General features: G+C 51.5%; 1 long non-coding RNA gene across 1 annotated transcript; it reads right to left on the reverse strand.

The window, feature by feature from the left end:
- Window positions 1–6,186: 6,186 nt before the first annotated feature.
- LOC144382752 (uncharacterized) lies at window positions 6,187–15,678 on the reverse strand. The gene is made up of 2 exons (XR_013450145.1): window positions 14,455–15,678; window positions 6,187–6,862 (listed from the first exon to the last, which is right to left on the reverse strand). It is a non-coding gene; the product is annotated as an uncharacterized LOC144382752 (long non-coding RNA).
- Window positions 15,679–15,988: the final 310 nt, after the last annotated feature.

Below are 15,988 nucleotides of genomic sequence, written 5' to 3' on the forward strand. Positions count from 1 at the left end.
GGGAGAAGACCCTTTCTCCGGAGGGCAGGACCCCGCCCGCAGGCCCCCTGGCCAGAGGACCCCCCCGCCCCCCGCCTTGGTCTTGCCCAACTTTCTTTCTTTTTTTTTTTTTAAGATTTATTTATTTGACAGAGACGGCGAGAGAGGGAGCACAAGCAAGGGGAGTGGGAGAGGGAGAAGCAGGCTTCCCACTGAGCAGGGAGCCTGATGTGGGACTCGATCCCAGGACCCTGGGATCATGACCTGAGCCAAAGGCAGTCGCTTAACGACTGAGCCACCCAGGCGCCCCTTGCCCAACTTTCTTAGAAGTGCTCTACACTCAAAAATACTGCCCCTTCCATCTGCCTGCCTCCTTCCCTGCCTCCCCCCCCCCCACCCCCACCCCGGGGTCAGATCCGCATGCTCTGCTGCTCTCTCAGCCTCCCCAGCACCCTGCCCTTCCTCTCACAGATATGTCCTCTAATAAACCTCTTGCACATCTAATCCTGCCCTGGCATCTGCTTCTCAGAGAACCTGGATTAATTCCAGTCCTTACCCTGCAGCCACACCGTGGCGCCTGAAGTGATGGGACATTGGTGAGCCACACACCAACTGGGACAGTGGCCCAGCAGGTGCCTGCCTGTCCTCACCATGTCCAGGACCCATTACCCCCTAACACCCTGATTCAAGGAATTCACCCCTCGTGGGACACAGGCACCACCTCCCCCTTCAGCTTCTAAAGCCCCTCCTCTCTCAGACAATCCCAGTTCTGAGACTCTTTCCTCACACAGAGGGGAATGTGTGGGACTGAGGCAAACTAGAAGGCTAGCAGAAAGAGATAGTTGCATATTTGTTGATGGCTGTGTTTTATTATCCAGAAGTTTATCAAGCACTTACTATGTGCAAAGCACAGTGACAGCAGAGTATTCCAGAAACTGCACAGGATTTGGAGACACTTGGAAAGCAGGGACTGAGTTTGAGCGTTCCCACTCAAAGCTGTGTGACCTTGAGTGAGTTACTTAGCATCTCTGACTCCCTGTTTCCTCATCTATTAATGGGTTGTGTGAGAATGTCATGTTACAGTGCAGAACACATTGATAATCGCAGACTTCTACAAATAGCCAGAAGTATTAACTATTAGGGCTACAGTTACTACTTCTGTCTTTGAAGGAAAGAGCCAGGCCAGTGGGGTCTAACTCTTAATTTGGGGCATGCAGAAACCAGTCTTCCATACACAGCTCAGCAGCTGGAGCCTATGTACTGGGTAGCCATTTGCCTTCTGAAGGTTAGGACCCAACAAGAGTCTGACCTAAGTCTCATGTCTTTCTCCTCTACCACCAGACCTCCTTCCACAAGAGCAGCTTGGCTATTGGCTAAAACCTAGGGTACAAGGGAGGGGGACTCCTTGTGGGAGTCAGGGCACTGCAGAGGACAGCCTGGATGCCAGTGGGGAGGGTTCAGTGTTTGAAAGGACTCAGTTACGAAGCAGACATGGAGCCATTCCCAGGGAGGGGCTAGAGAACTGGACATCTTCGACCTGAGTTACCTAGGGAAACTCTCTACATCCAAGGAGACAGGTGTAGACAAAGTTACCAGGATATTCAGGGGAAGGAGAGCTCAGACCTAATTGGAAAAATCCAGGAAGTCTTCCTGGGGGAGATAGCATTTGGCAACTTTTGAAAGATACTGTGGGGACCAAAGGAGAGGGTAGGACACTCTTGGGAAAAGGACCAGTGTAAGGAGAGACTAGGAGATGGGAAAGGATCGAATAGTTCACCTGAAGTGGGACAGGAAAGAAAGAAAACAAAAGTAAAAATGAGGCCATAGGGGACAAGAAAGGACCTTTAGGAGGACCCTAAATGCCCTGGCCAGGAGTTTGATGTTTACCCTGGTTAGCAGAGGGGTAACAAGATGAGATTTTGAGCAGAGGAGTAATGCTCTCCATGTGTGTTAGCAAAATGGGCAACCCAGGCCCGCCCCAGGAAGGTTTTGGCAGTATTTGCCTTTGTTTTAAAGGTTTATTTATTCATTTGAGAAAGAGAGAGAGAGAGAGAGAGAGGATGGGGGAGGGGCAGAGGGAGAGAGAGAGGGGAGAGAAGCAGACCCCCACTGAGTGAGGAGCCCGTTTTCCTTTGTTTTAAATGGCCCTACCCCTCTGTCCGTGATTTTATCAGGGACTGAGAGTCAGGGAAGCTCTGCATTTTGTGCATCCCAAGCCTGACACATCCTCTGCGTACCATTCAATACACAGCCACACTCACGCACACAGCCGCACACTCAGAGGGCCAGGCAAGGAGCTAAGCGTGGTCCCAGGTTGCATGGACCATGATGGCCACCAGAGGGCGCCTCTGCCATCCCAGCAAAGAGCCTGGACTGGGCTTAAGACCTGCCTCATTTTACATGTGGGGAAACCGAGGCTCAGAGAGCCAGGGGTTGGGGGGGGACATGATTAAGGTGAAAGGAGGAGAGAGTAGCCACCTCAACAGTTGAACGTGAACAGATGGCTCTTAAACTGCAAATTGAAAGTCAAGAGAATGAAGACTGAGAAAGCAGCACCCCCTGCCCCCCCCCCCAGCACACACAGATCCACACTGCCACTGCTCCGGAAAGGGTTTTCCTCACCACCTGGCACAATGCCTGCCTTGCCACCATTAGACACTTACTCTTTTGAATAAAATACCCATGTCCTACTGATCTCTGTATAAACATATACGCCCCTCTAAGGGTGATAGATGCATCCTGGGGCCCTGAAGTGGGAGGTCTGCACTAGATACTGGGGTCCTGGCTACAGCCCCAGGGACTCACTGCAACTAGGAGTGGGAAGGTCCACCTCCTTTTCTCAAGATGTCGCCTTGCTCCTCCCCACGGCTGGACAGCCCCTTCTCTACCTCTCCTGGTAATGAGATCCCATTCACCCTTCAACCTTTTATGTAACTCCCACTTGAAACTTTCCCGTGTCTCTCCACCCTGTTCTCCACAGCTTTCAAGACCCGCCCCCGCCAGCCCTCTACCCACCCTGATTCAGATGTCTCGGCCTCTAGCCGCCCCTCAAGGGGGGTTGGGGGACTATAAGCCCCTCATTGGCACACCAGGCACTTGGCTCAGAGCCTCCCTCGACCCCCCACACCCAGCTGCTGCTAAATGTCTCCCCACTTCTCTCTGATGGAGGGGGACACCATGGTCCCAGAGATTTGGGACTGCAATCAGGAGACCTATGTTTTCATCCCCACTCTACCACCAACTGGTGTGGTTAAGTCCCTCCCCATCTCTGAGGTCTTCCTAACACTCCTCTGCCCATGAGAGGAAAGGCCAAACACCTCTGGGATCCCTTCCCACTCATATGTTCTGAATCTGAGGTTTAACTTCCAATGGCCCTTCAGAGAAATGTCAGGTCCTCTTAGCAGAAAATGTCCAAAGCCTAGAGTGTGGACCTCCCACCATCATGGGACTGCCATCTCCTAGTCCTTGGCCTATCTTCTCGAAAGAACAGGGGACAGGAGCTCCTCAGTATGTGGAAAAGAATTACACACATGTGTGGGGACCATGCAGCCATGAGGCTGCTATTACAGACAATGCTTTCAAATTCAGCCCACAAAAGGAGAGAAGTGTTCCTTTCCAAGAATTACTAATTTTTTTGATGCTTAGAAAGCCTTGGAGATGCTATAGAATCAGTTTTAATGTTGGACCTTGAATGGTAACAGGCAAGAGTCTTCAAATTTCACTTGTCAGCATCTGCATCTTGGGCTGACTTGGCCTGGAAGGCCCTGAACCTTCACCCTGCTCAAGCCCCCAACTCTTTCTGGACCTGCTCAGGCTCCTCCCTCTTGGCAGAAGTCCTGGGTGTCATGGCCACAGTCTTTTAAAAAATAAACACAGGGCAGGCTGCAGCTGAATTATGTGTTCTGGCTGATAACTTGCAGGGGCCCCAGGACTTTCCAGCCTTTGTCTACAAGGGGCTGGTTTGAGGGGTGGGAGGTGAGGGTGGGGTCTCTGGAGGCCTGCCAGTCACCAGCCTGAGGGTCTGCATTTGGGAGGCCTCCAGAAGACGTGGAGGCAAAGGGAGCTGAGCCTAGCCTTGCAGGACAGCAGAGCCTTGATGAAGCTGGAGCTCATAGGCACACCAGCTGCCCAGGCCCCAAACTGTTCCTCCCCCAACTCTTCTTCTCCTCTCCTCTTCCCTTCAAGCCACAGACGTTTTTAGGGAGGGTGGGATGGCCCACGGCCTGTGTGGAGTGCTGGCCAGGGAGTCAGGTGGTCCAAAGCTAGTTCCCATCCCTGTTGGCAGACAAGTTGCTTTCCCATTGGTAAAGTAGAGACAAGCATTGCTGCCCCACCAAGCTCTTCAGAATTCCCATATCTTTCAGGCTTCTGAGCCTTTGCAGACACTGCTCCCCCCTGCCCAGACTCCCCTCTTTCCAGGCTCCCAGTGCCACATATCTGCCGTCCTAATTTTTGTTCTCTCCAGCACACCTTGCTCACTCTGTCCACCGCTGTACTCAGTGTGAGTGTGGGGGTGAGCAACCTCTCTGAGGCCCCCCACAAAACTGCCTTGAGCCAGAGAGTTTCCTTACAGAGTTATTTGCAATAGAATGAGGTTAGAATTTAAATGTCCACAATTAGGATATAGTAATAACAATAATGACAATGTCTAACACCCACTGAGTACTTGCCATGCCTGGGACCACAATGAACACTCACAAGGAATTTACAAAGTAGACACACATAGTATCTCCATTTTACAGATGAGGACATGGAGGAAGAGCTTAGCTAGGATATGATACACTCATTGAGTGACATATTATATGATCCCTTAAAATTATGATGATGTGCTGAAGTATGTTAGAATGTTCAAGGGGGTACATGTATGTATATATACATATGCAGATACGTTTAAAACAGACAAAAATAAAATGTAAATTAAAGAAGAAAGTTGAATGGAAATACACCCAAATGTTCACAGTGGCTCACTCTGGACCTTTAGTTATATCTATTTTCTTCTTTGTGCCTCCCTGTAATTTCCACACTTTTGACAATAAGCAGACGTTTTTTTAAATCATGAAATGAGAGGCGCCTGGCTGGCTCAGCCCGTAGAGCTTGCGACTCTTGGTTTCAGGGTCGTGAGTTCTAGCCCCACGTTGGGTGTAGAGATTGCTTAAAAATAAAATCTTAGGGACGCCTGGGTGGCTCAGTCGTTAAGCTTCTGCCTTCATTCGGCTCAGGTCATGATCCCAGGGTCCTGTGATCAAGCCCCACATCGGGATCCCTGCTCAGTGGGAAGCCTGCTTCTCCCTCTCCCACCGCCCCACTCCGCTTGTGTTCCCTCTCTCGCTGTGTCTCTCTCTGTCAAATACATAAATAAAATCTTAAAAAAATAATAAAAATAAAAATAAAAAATAAAATCTTAAATAAATAAATCATGAAATGAAACAGACATAATATAACAGAGATAATATATTGTCTGTGAGCAATTTAAAGAGTAACAATTCTTTAAAAAAAAAAAAAAAAAAAGAGTAGGGCGCCTGGGTGGCTCAGATGGTTAAGCGTCTGCCTTTGGCTCGGGTCATGGTCCCAGGGTCCTGGGATTGAGTCCCGCATCGGGCTCCCTGCTCCTTGGGAGCCTGCTTCTCTCTCTGCCTCTCTCTCTCTCTCTCTGTCTCTCATGAATAAATAAATAAAATCTTTAAAAAAAAAAGAGTAGCATTCTGATTTGAATTAGATCTGAAGAGAAGGCAAGGGATAAAGAAACTTTGATCGTGAAGGGGCTTTTCCAAGCTCCCCTCTGACTTGGTTTCCTGGGCCAAATGTGGTTTTATCCTCATAAGATTCATTTATTAACTCATTCATTCATTCATTCCCTCACTCTTTCTTCATTTCCTCATCCATCGGGTGCTAGGCATGTGGGGAGAGATACAGAGTTAATCGGGCTTATTTCTGGCCCTTGCTGAGCTCAGAGTGGAAGATGCTAAGGGCCTGAGCAGGGCAGGACAGGGGACGGGTGGTCACCAGGCAGGAGGCCAGGGGTCCAGGGGCAGAAAGGACAGCATGGAAGGGGGTTAAGGTAAAGAGCATCCAGGATGGGAACAAGGTTCCAGCTTGGGCAGCACATGGTGGTGGAGCCCCTTGGGGCCACCCTATTCACCGCTGTCTCTCCAGCATCCAGTGGCTTGAGACGAACGAATGAATGAACAAATAAGACAAATGAGCAACTGAAGGAACACCTGAACCTTTATATCAGACAAGGGATTAATGTCTCCAATTTATAATGAACTTCGAAAAGTAGAAAGGAGAAACCAACAGCCTCCTAGAAAAATGGGTTAAAAATACTACCAGACAATTCACAGGAAAAGAAATGCAAATGGCCCTGAACCGTAGGAAAGATGATCAACACGCTCAAATAAAAGAAATGCAAATGGAAACGAGTCTGAGATACCATTTCCCACCTATCAGATTGGCAGAAATCCAGAAGTTTGGCAACACGTCTGCTTGGGAGGCAGTGAGGGAAACCATCACCCTCCTCCACAGCTGGTGACAACGTGCCATGGTGTAATCCCTTGGCAGAGGAATGTGGCCAAAGCTAGCAAAAATGCGCATATTTGACTTGTGACTCAGGAATCCCGTTGTTGTAAACCACCTCGGGCAGGTGTCCCGAAACACGGGAAGCACAAGGCTTTTTACTGCCATTCTATTTGTGACAGCACAAGACAGGAAACAAGGAAAATGTCCATCAGCAGGGGGCTGTGCTTATCAGCACAATGGAGGAGTCTGCCGTGAAGAACAAGGAAGATCCGGACGGACACCTGCGGGCGAGATCGCGGGCGAGATGTTCCGTGAATGAAGCAAGGTGGAGGCAAGCGTGACTGCGAGTTCTTGTGTTAACATTCCTCTGAGCAAAGGAGGGAGGGATATGGATACACAGGTATTACATATAAGACACACGTAGACACCAATGTAATTTTAAAAAATTTTTTTGAATTAATTTTTAAAAAATTAATACTTAGGCAGAGGGGGGAGTGGGTGAAGGGGACACAAATAAAAGTTAGACCTCTCTGAATATTCTTTATTGTGTCCAATCGACTTTGGAGCCATAAACAAAATTGAAACATTTTAAATCAATTCATAAAAGCAGAGAGCAAAATGAAGCAAATGAATCTATGCATGGACTTAGTGATAGAATCACAAAGAGAAGAACTATTCCGGGTGACTTCCAAGCAAAGTGACTTAAAGACACACAACACACACACCAGTCACAGTGTGTGGACCCTATTTCACCCCCATTCAAACAAACAAGTTGTAAAAAAAAAAGAAAGAAAGAAAGAAAGAAAGAAAGAAAGAAAGAAAGAAAGAAAAAGAAAGAAAAAGAAATTATGGCATTCAGAAGGCAATCAGGGCAACATGAACACTGACTACCGATTAGATATTTGATGCTATTAAGTATGATGATGGCACACATGTTATGAGTGATAGGGTATTGTGGCTTTTTTTTTTTTTTTTAAAGAATCCTTATCTCTTAGAGGTAATATTGAATATTTGTGAAAGAAATGATAAGATGTCTGGGATTTCTTCAGATATGGTTTGGTCACTGTTGGGCTGGGGAGGGGGGATGAAGCAAGGTAAGGCGTGAGTGGGTCCCTGCTAAAGCCTGTTGACTGAGTGCAGGTGCGGGGCAGAGCCCAGAGCCACCTCCCCCAACTCCCTGCCCGAGCGCTGCTCTGAGGGACCTCATCCCAGCGTGTGGGGGCCGTGGAGGGGACACAGTCCCTTCCCTGGAGGACCCTTAGTCTAATCTCACTCCAAGAGCTGCCCAGTTGTGGAATGAAACCCAGACTCATTCTTGTGGTTTTTAAGCGTGCCCACCTCCCCAGTTTGTGGATCCTCTGTAACATCCGCGTTTCTTAAAGATGAAGTCACAGAAGGCAACTGTGTTTTAACTACTTCTGAATATGTGGAGCACAGAAAGACAAGGTGGGTCCAACCTTGTCAGGGAAGGCCCAGATGTGGCAACTGAGGGAGGTTTGGGGTTAAAAAGGGAGAAAAAACTTTTCAAGGAAGACTTTCTCAATGACCCAGCAGGGTGATTCAATGTCACTGACAGGCTGTAGGGGGCGCTAGAAGAACGTAAGCATCCGTGGGCCGAGCAACAACGCAACTCAAGCCTTGGGGAAGATTCTGGAAGTTCTCAGTCTCCCCAGGGGCACGTATGGCATTTCATCTGTAAAAGCCAAATGGTAGTCACACCTGCCTCTCGTGATTATTCGAAAGATCAAGTGTGATCACACAGATGAAACAATACAAAGGAGTTAGGGGCAAAAAAGATGCCTGAAGCCAGGACTACCAAATGGCATTGGGTCGTGAGACAGGTTTCTGTTCTAAGCCAGTTCTTGCAATGTAGTGGAAGGAGAACCTGGACTCAGAGAACTCTGGTTTCAATTTTGTCTGCATTACCATAGAGCTCTGTGGCCTTGGGTGTGTCACTGCCCCTCTCTGAGCATACAGTTTTCACACCTGCAAAATGGGCCAAGCACCTCCCTCAGTTGCTGAGGATTCAGTGAGAGAAACTGGTTGGTGTGTCTGGTGCCCACTGAGCACAGGCCATGGGAGGGCTAGGTGGAGAAAGTGAAGTGAACAGGAAGGTGAGCTGGTCTCCTGGTCCCATGGCGAGGAGGCTGCCAGGAGCTCCAGGCTTCAGGAGACTCTGAGCCAGCAGTGTGACTGCAGTATGGACTATGTCGGCAAAATTGGGCCTCAGCCCTGGCGGCAGGGGTGTGGGGGGGAGAGATGCTCAAAAACCACAGAGGCCCCCGGGCACCAACGCTACACATTTGACCACAACTCAAGGCCTGGTTGTGCTGCCTACAAACTAGGGGACACTAGTCAAGTGCCTTTACTTCTCTGTACCTCGCTTTCCTCTTCTATAATGTGGGGGATATGATGCAAGCCTCACAGGGCTCAGTGTGTGTGTGCAGCTGGCTCAGAAGTTAGCATGTCCCCAGCAGCCTCTCCCCGAGTCCAGCTTTGCCCCCCAGCTGCTCCCATCCCAGGGACTTTGGGGGTGCAGAATCTGAGAGTAGGGAGAAAGGTAGAAACCCTGCATAATGAATTGGTTCCTTTCTCCAGGCCAGGGAGGGAAAGGAATCTAACCAAAGTCTCCTAGTAAATTGGAAGCAGAGCCAGTCTGCTTCCTAGAGGGGATGGCATTCTGGAAAGCAAAGAGCCTTCCTGCACTTACTAGGGTTTCGATGTCTGATTCTGTGTCCTTGTACCTCATCCTGTGACTTCTGGTGTGTTTCCCTTACCTTCAGCCAGAGCACCCACATTTTCTGGGTTCCCAGGGTGTGGTGTCTTTGACCTCCTAGGGAGCCTTTATGCCAGACACCGGACATTCCTGTCATCAAGGGACCAGAAAGAGGGGAGGCTTCGGGCTGCTCTAAGGTCTGAGGAGAAGGCAGGAGCTTCCAATGGAAAGTCAATGCCAGTGTCCCGAGACCCCAGCCTGAGGAGCATCATGCTAGGTGAGTGCGTAGACAGGAGGGGGTGGGAGAGAAGAAGCCTCAGAAGACTCAACGTAGCGGAGGAAAAACTAGAAAGCTTTAGGAGAAATCATCCTAAGTTCTCGGGAAGCCAGCTGCATAGCAATGGGAGCCTAGTGGGGTCAGGGGCCCCCTCTCTTTTAAAAGAGCTGCTAGAAGTCTTTGGGCAAATTCCTGGAGGCTGCTTCTTCAAAATATCTTTCAGTGACACTGACATATTTATATGTGAAATAATGTGATATCTGGGATTTGGTTTGTAATAATCCATTTGCCAGGAGGGGATGAAAGGTTTCTGTGAAAGCAAAGTGGCCATGGGCTAATGATGGTGGAAGAGGGTGATGGGGACACGGGCGTTCCTTGTACTATTCTCTTTACTTTTGTACACATTTGACGTTTTCCATAACAAAAAGTTCCTATGTCCAGAACCAGCCCTTTCTCTCCAGCTTGACGCTCACTACTGCCCTGGTCCCCTGGCCTGGATGGTGGTGATCACCTCCCACAGGTCAGCCTGCTTTAGCCCTGCCCCTCCAGCCTATTCTCAACACGGCCGCCAGAGGGAGCCTGCTACACCGTGCAAGTCTCCAGGCTCAAACCCTCCAGAGTGGCCCCATCTCACTCCGTGTACCCCAAATCGGCACTCCATCTCACCTGTGTTACCCCTCGGGCTCTTCTCCAGCCACGCTGGCCTCTCCTCAGCCTCCCACAGTCTTCTCCATGACCTTTAGGGCCTTATGTGCCGGGGGTGTTGGGGGGAGGTCTGTTGTGACCAGACCTCATCCACTCCTCGCTACGCCATACATCATAATATTGCATGGGACATAATTGTACTTCAAACAATGTATGTGTTGTCTATCTGAAATTGAAGCCTAACTGGACATCCTGTTTGATACCTGGCAACCCCATCCCTAACAGTCTATGAGCTCCTACAAAAGAACCATGTCATCCTCTTAACATCCCCAAGTACCCCCTCCTAGCAGACAGTCACCAAAAAAGCACCCTCTGGGCTGATGCAGCCCCTTGGCCAGTTGCAAGGATTTCAGGTCCACTTGCTTCAGTGGTAAGGTGTCCTTTTGTAGTGCACAACCTGCCCAACCATTCATGGTAGCCTCACCAGTGGCCAGAGAAGCAGGTGCTTCCAGAATGAGAGAGGCTGAACCCGCCCTCCCAGCTTTTCCTCTCCCCAGCAGTGGGCAGGGACTGGGAGGGAGTGACCATGCCAGGGCCTAGACCGGCAGCCCCCTCTGGGTGCTTTTGGCTTTGGGCCCATATGGGATGGTCTGAATCCTTGCAGTAGCCTGTGGGGGTGGGTAGAGGGGCCCCATGCCAGGCGCCAGCTGCCCCCCTGGCCTGAGGGTGCCCACTTGAACCATTCCAAGTAAACATTTGACCAGCCCAGCCCCGGCCATCATCCCACGCCAACACTTGGCCCTTGTTCCTGGACAGGCCCCTCTGTGTCCCGTCCTTTGTGGCTGACATTTCAGCTGGGCCCTGGAGGGGCTGGGGTGACCCCGTGCCCCATCCTCATTCTGCAGACAGGCCCTAGGGAGGTGGTCCCTCCGAGGCAGGCACTCCGCGGAGGAGTCCCAGCAGACGAGCCGTCGCCAGGCTGGGCCGGCCACCCCCTTGAACAGCCCACGTGGGCTACAGAGCTTGGAGCCCACAGGTCTGACTGCAGAGCCATGGGGCCGCCAGCTGACTCGGCTGCTTTGTTCCAGGCCTGGAGTGGTCTGAGCGCAGCTGAGGACTGTGACTCCTTCTTTGCTGAGAAGCCGCAGATAACACAGGCGACAGGGCCTGATAAAGCGTCTGTCAGAGGCTTCCTCCCAGACAGGCCCCGCTGTTCCCGCCGGCCCCAAGGGCCCCTGTAGCCCAAGCCTGTCTCCAGAGGTCAGCCCCTCTCCGGGCTCTCAGCCTTCCCTGCCAGAGGCTGAGGGACAGGCTGGCAGACCCCTCCCCACTCATATCTTCAGTCTGACTCTCCAAAGTTCCTAAGGCCTCTGGGCCCAAGAGCAGAATAAACTAATCCTCTGATTTATTCCCATGAAGAGAATGTCAAGGAATGTGACTCTCTCAATGGAATTCCAGACCATGGCTCCTGGGGATTTAGGGGGGATGGGAGTTGGGGATCTGGAATCTCTTCCTAGAGCCCCTCAAATGACATCCTGAGTCATCTCTTTCATGTCGCAAGAGCCTACTCTATGATAGTTTCTATGATGGGGAGCAGGGGCACAGGAATAAAGACATGGTCCAAGACCACTGGAGCTTCCAGGAAGAGGGGACAGGAAGATCGACCCCACCCTGACCTGACCTGGGCCTGCACCCCAGGCCTACAAAGGAGCCTGGCCTGGAGCAGGAGGTGTATAAGGGGGTACCTAGCCAGCCTTGGGGGTACTGGGGTCCTGAGGCGAGACTCAGTGCCAAAGGGCTGGAGAGCTGAGACCCGAGGCACCCATGAGCAAGGAGTCTCCAGCCCGATGGAGGCCCCGCCCTGGGGAAGATCCAGGCTGGCTGCTAGGGGAGTTGGAAGACACCTTTCCCAAGGCACAGAGAATAGGATTTCGGAAGCCAGGCCTCACAGGTCCCGAGCACTGTTCAGGTGGGCTGTGGGTACTGCCAGGGAAGATGTCCCCCGATAATGGCAGCCTTGCTCCCTGGAACTGCATGGGGACACCGGGCTCCTGGCTGAACCACAGGGAGAGCATGGGATGCAGGGTTGGGGCTGCCTGCCACGTGATGATCAACCTCTATAAGGCCCTCATGCTCAGTAGACAATGAGAGCCAGAGCCCCCCCGTCCCCGGCCTCTACCTTTCTCCTGCTGTGTGACCCAGGGCAAGCCGCTGGCCCTCTCTGACAAAAGCCCCAAGAGAGAGTCCCAGTCCAGAGCCAGTGTACCTAGAGGGAGAAGGCCTGGGCTGCTTCCTTTCCCCAAGGAGGAGGAATGTCTTGCCTGCTCTGCTTGGAGTCCTGTGGAGAGTGGGGACCCAGGAACTGCCTTTCCCTGAGTAGTGGGGACCCCACACAATTTCCCAGGCAGGCCTCTGGCTCATAAAGGAAGGGCCTGAGTTCTCAGACACGGGTGTCAAGAGAGGCCTCCCGCTCTCCCCGGGCCTCCAGCCGGCTCCCTGTGAACCTCTGCAACCACACAGGCTCAGCCTCAGTGCTCCTTCCTGACACCCCCCTCCAGCCCCCCAGATTGACGCTTCCTTCCCGGGCACCCTCACCTGCTGTCTGCCTCCCTGCCAGAGCACGTCTTCCTCATTCATCCGGTCAGTCTGCCCTCAAGCAGGGCACCCGGGCCCAGAGGTGACCACGGCAGACACAGCTCCTGCCCTCAAGGAGCCTGCCCTCCCATGGCCAAAGGCAGACCGTAGCCAATCTCACCAGTGCACAGAGAACCACCAGTGAGTGGTAAGGGTGTGAAGAGACAGCACAGGCTCTGAGAGAGCAGGGGACATCAGGCCAGCCAGGGGAGGTCTTTCTGAGGGGGTGACATTGACACGGACACCTGAAGGCAGGTGAGAAAGGAGAGCAGATCAGTTCCAGTGCTGGCCCTGGGCTGGGACACGCTCACCTCTGGAACCTCTCCCTCCCTCAGGCCTCCCCACCTCACACCCAGGACCCCCAGGAGGACTCAAACCAAGATCACACAGGCTGAAAACAGGGATAGTCTGTGGTATTTCTATACAAGGCAAAAGAAGGAATGGCACAAAGGCGAGGCGGGCGGGTCCTGGATTGTGGCTCTGAGATGGGAGGGGCCGAGGTGATGGGGTTCACAGCACCTGGCAGAGAAGCCCACTCTCCATGCCAAGTTGATAATGAAAGTACTCCCCCCGTTAATACTATAGATATGCTTCCTTCCTCTTCGGAGCAGGAGGCAAGTCAGACATCCTGGCTTTTGTTCAGGAGGGGCCCTGTCCCTGTGAGCAGGAGGGGGGAGCTCGGCCGGGGGCACAGGCGCCGAGGCCTTCAGCCTCCCGTCCTTCCCTGCGCTGCCTGGCTCTGCTGCAGACTTCCTGTGTGGCCTGGGGGAAGTCACTGCCCTCTCTGGGCGTGGCACCGTACCTTGGGGGCGGGGTGAAGTAGTACAGCTGTCCCCAGCCAGCTGATCCTGGGGGCATCGGGATGTGGGTGAATGAGAGTTATAGGGGGCTGGGGCTTGGCACTCCATTGCAGGGTGAACCCGGGGTCCTGGGGCTCTTCGCCAGTGACTCTTGCCCATCTCAGAGGGAGGGGGTTGCTCTCAACACTACCTCATAGGCTGCCGGCCTGGAAAGCAGAGTACTTCCCACTCTGGGTCTCTACCACACATTAAACGTGGGGACCTGACCTGCAGCTAGTTGCCACATTCAATAATGATAAAGACTATAAAGATTATAAAGACTATCATCATGAAGCAAAGCACCAGAAAAAAAAATAAACCAAAAGGCAAAAAGTGAAAAGCAATGCAATCCCATTCCATCTCTCAGTTGCACCCCACAGCATCATCAGACCCCCACGGAAGCCTGGTCCGCGGCAGGACAGATGAGGCAGGGGCCTGGGGACCAGAGGGCATTCCTTGTCCCTCAGAGAGCACTGGGGAAGTAGGGAATGTTCCCCGGTGCCTGTCCTGAGACAGGCATGTCTACCTTCTCGCTCTTGGTCACTCTTCACCAGCTCTCTGGGCGGTACATGGGTTTTTTCCTTTTTACCTTCTTATTGAAATAGAACATACAGCGCCATGCACACTGACCTCAAATTGTTCAAGGAACTCAAGTTCAGTGAACTTTTCACATACATGTAAGCCTGCGTGACACCAACCAGATCATGATAGAAGACACTTCCAACATGCCAGAAGTTTCCCTCAAGCCCCCTCGCAGTCAGCAGCCCCCATGGGGAACTGCCACCCCAGCCTCTCCCAGCACAGATTGCTCTAGCCGTGGTTGAACTTATGAATGGAATACCACATACCTGTCCTTCGTGTCTGGCTTCTTCCACGCAGCGAAATGCCAGGTTCATCCATGTTGTCACATCCATCCGTAGTTTGTTAATGTTGTGTGATATTCCATCGTGCGACGATACCGTACCTTATCCAGCCACTCTTCTGCTGAGGGACATTGGGGTTGATCCCCTTTGGGGCTACTGTGACCAACCCCTAGGAACCCCTTAGTGCCTTTTGGGCCTATGTGCATTTATTTCCCTTGGTTATGGACCTAGGAGTGTGCCTGCTGGGTCAGAAGGTGAGCATACACTTGCCTTCACAGCTATTTAGACAGTAGGTATGTGTAGTCCCATTTTACAGATATGGAGATAGAGGTTCAGAGAATTTAAGCAGCTTATCCAAGCTCATGGAATTACTAAGTAGCGAGGCCTGGTCTGGAAGCCAGAGAGATTTTCCTGACTCCAAATTCTTTTCAGGAGGGGTCAGCTTTCTTGCTGATCTTTTTAATCCTGCTTTCTAGAACAGGTAAAGCAGGTGCGAGGGTGAAGAAAGCCAAATAAAAGGCGAAGGAGAAGGGTGACTCTGATGGCCTGCTCTGCCATTGGCCCCTTGGGATGTCCAGGCCGTCCTGGAAGGCACAGCTCCACCCCGAGCAGACACAGAAGAGGTGGCGGGGGTCTCTGGAGCCACAAAGCCACGCACAGTCCATCCCCTCTGCTCTTCAGTCTCATTTCTTCCTTCTCCCTCCCCATCACCCCAGCCACATCATCCTCCTTATCTTCCCTGAAAATGCCAAGCATGTCCTGCTTCACAGCCTTTCCACCTCAGCTCCCACTGTCAGAACCTCTTGCTCTAGACACCCACATGGCACATCCCCCACTTGGTTGTGGTCTCTGCCCATCACCCAGTGTAAGAGAGCATCGCCATCACATGCTGTCCCCTTACCTTTTAAACTCTCTCTTCACTCTGTCTGACCTCATATCCTGTGTATCTTTGTTTTTTGCCTGTCCTCCATCACAGAATGTGAGCTCCAGAGAGCCCAGGCCTCACCACCTTGCTTTCTGTTCCACCTTCAACAGGCAGAGCAGGCCTGGCACCTGAGAGGCTCTCTGGAAATACTTGTTGAATGAATGAATGAGTGAATGAATGAGTGAATGAATGAGTGAATGAATGAATGAGTGAGTGAATGAGTGAATGAATGAGTGAGCGAGTGAATGAATGAGTGAATGAACAAAAGAGTGAGTGAATGAATGAGTGAATGAACGAATGAGTGACTGAAAGAGTGAGTTAATGAATGAGTGAATGAATGAGTGAATGATTGAGTGAATGAATGAATTGGCAAATGAATGAGTAAATGAATGAATGCATGAATAGCAACCCCTTGGAGCAGCTACTGACAAAAATCACAGGCCCAGAGGATACTGTGTTTGCAGTCCCAGAGGCTGATGTTTAAGTCCTGAGATAAGGCTCCCAACAGGGCATTGGTCTAGAGCCCCTGAGTGGGGTGAGGCAGTACCAGTCTGATCATGGTGGCCTCTAGGCCCTGCCACAGCTCTATTGTCA

The sequence above is a fragment of the Halichoerus grypus genome, chromosome 8 (assembly GCF_964656455.1).
Source record: "Halichoerus grypus chromosome 8, mHalGry1.hap1.1, whole genome shotgun sequence".
NCBI classification, from domain to species: domain Eukaryota; kingdom Metazoa; phylum Chordata; class Mammalia; order Carnivora; family Phocidae; genus Halichoerus; species Halichoerus grypus.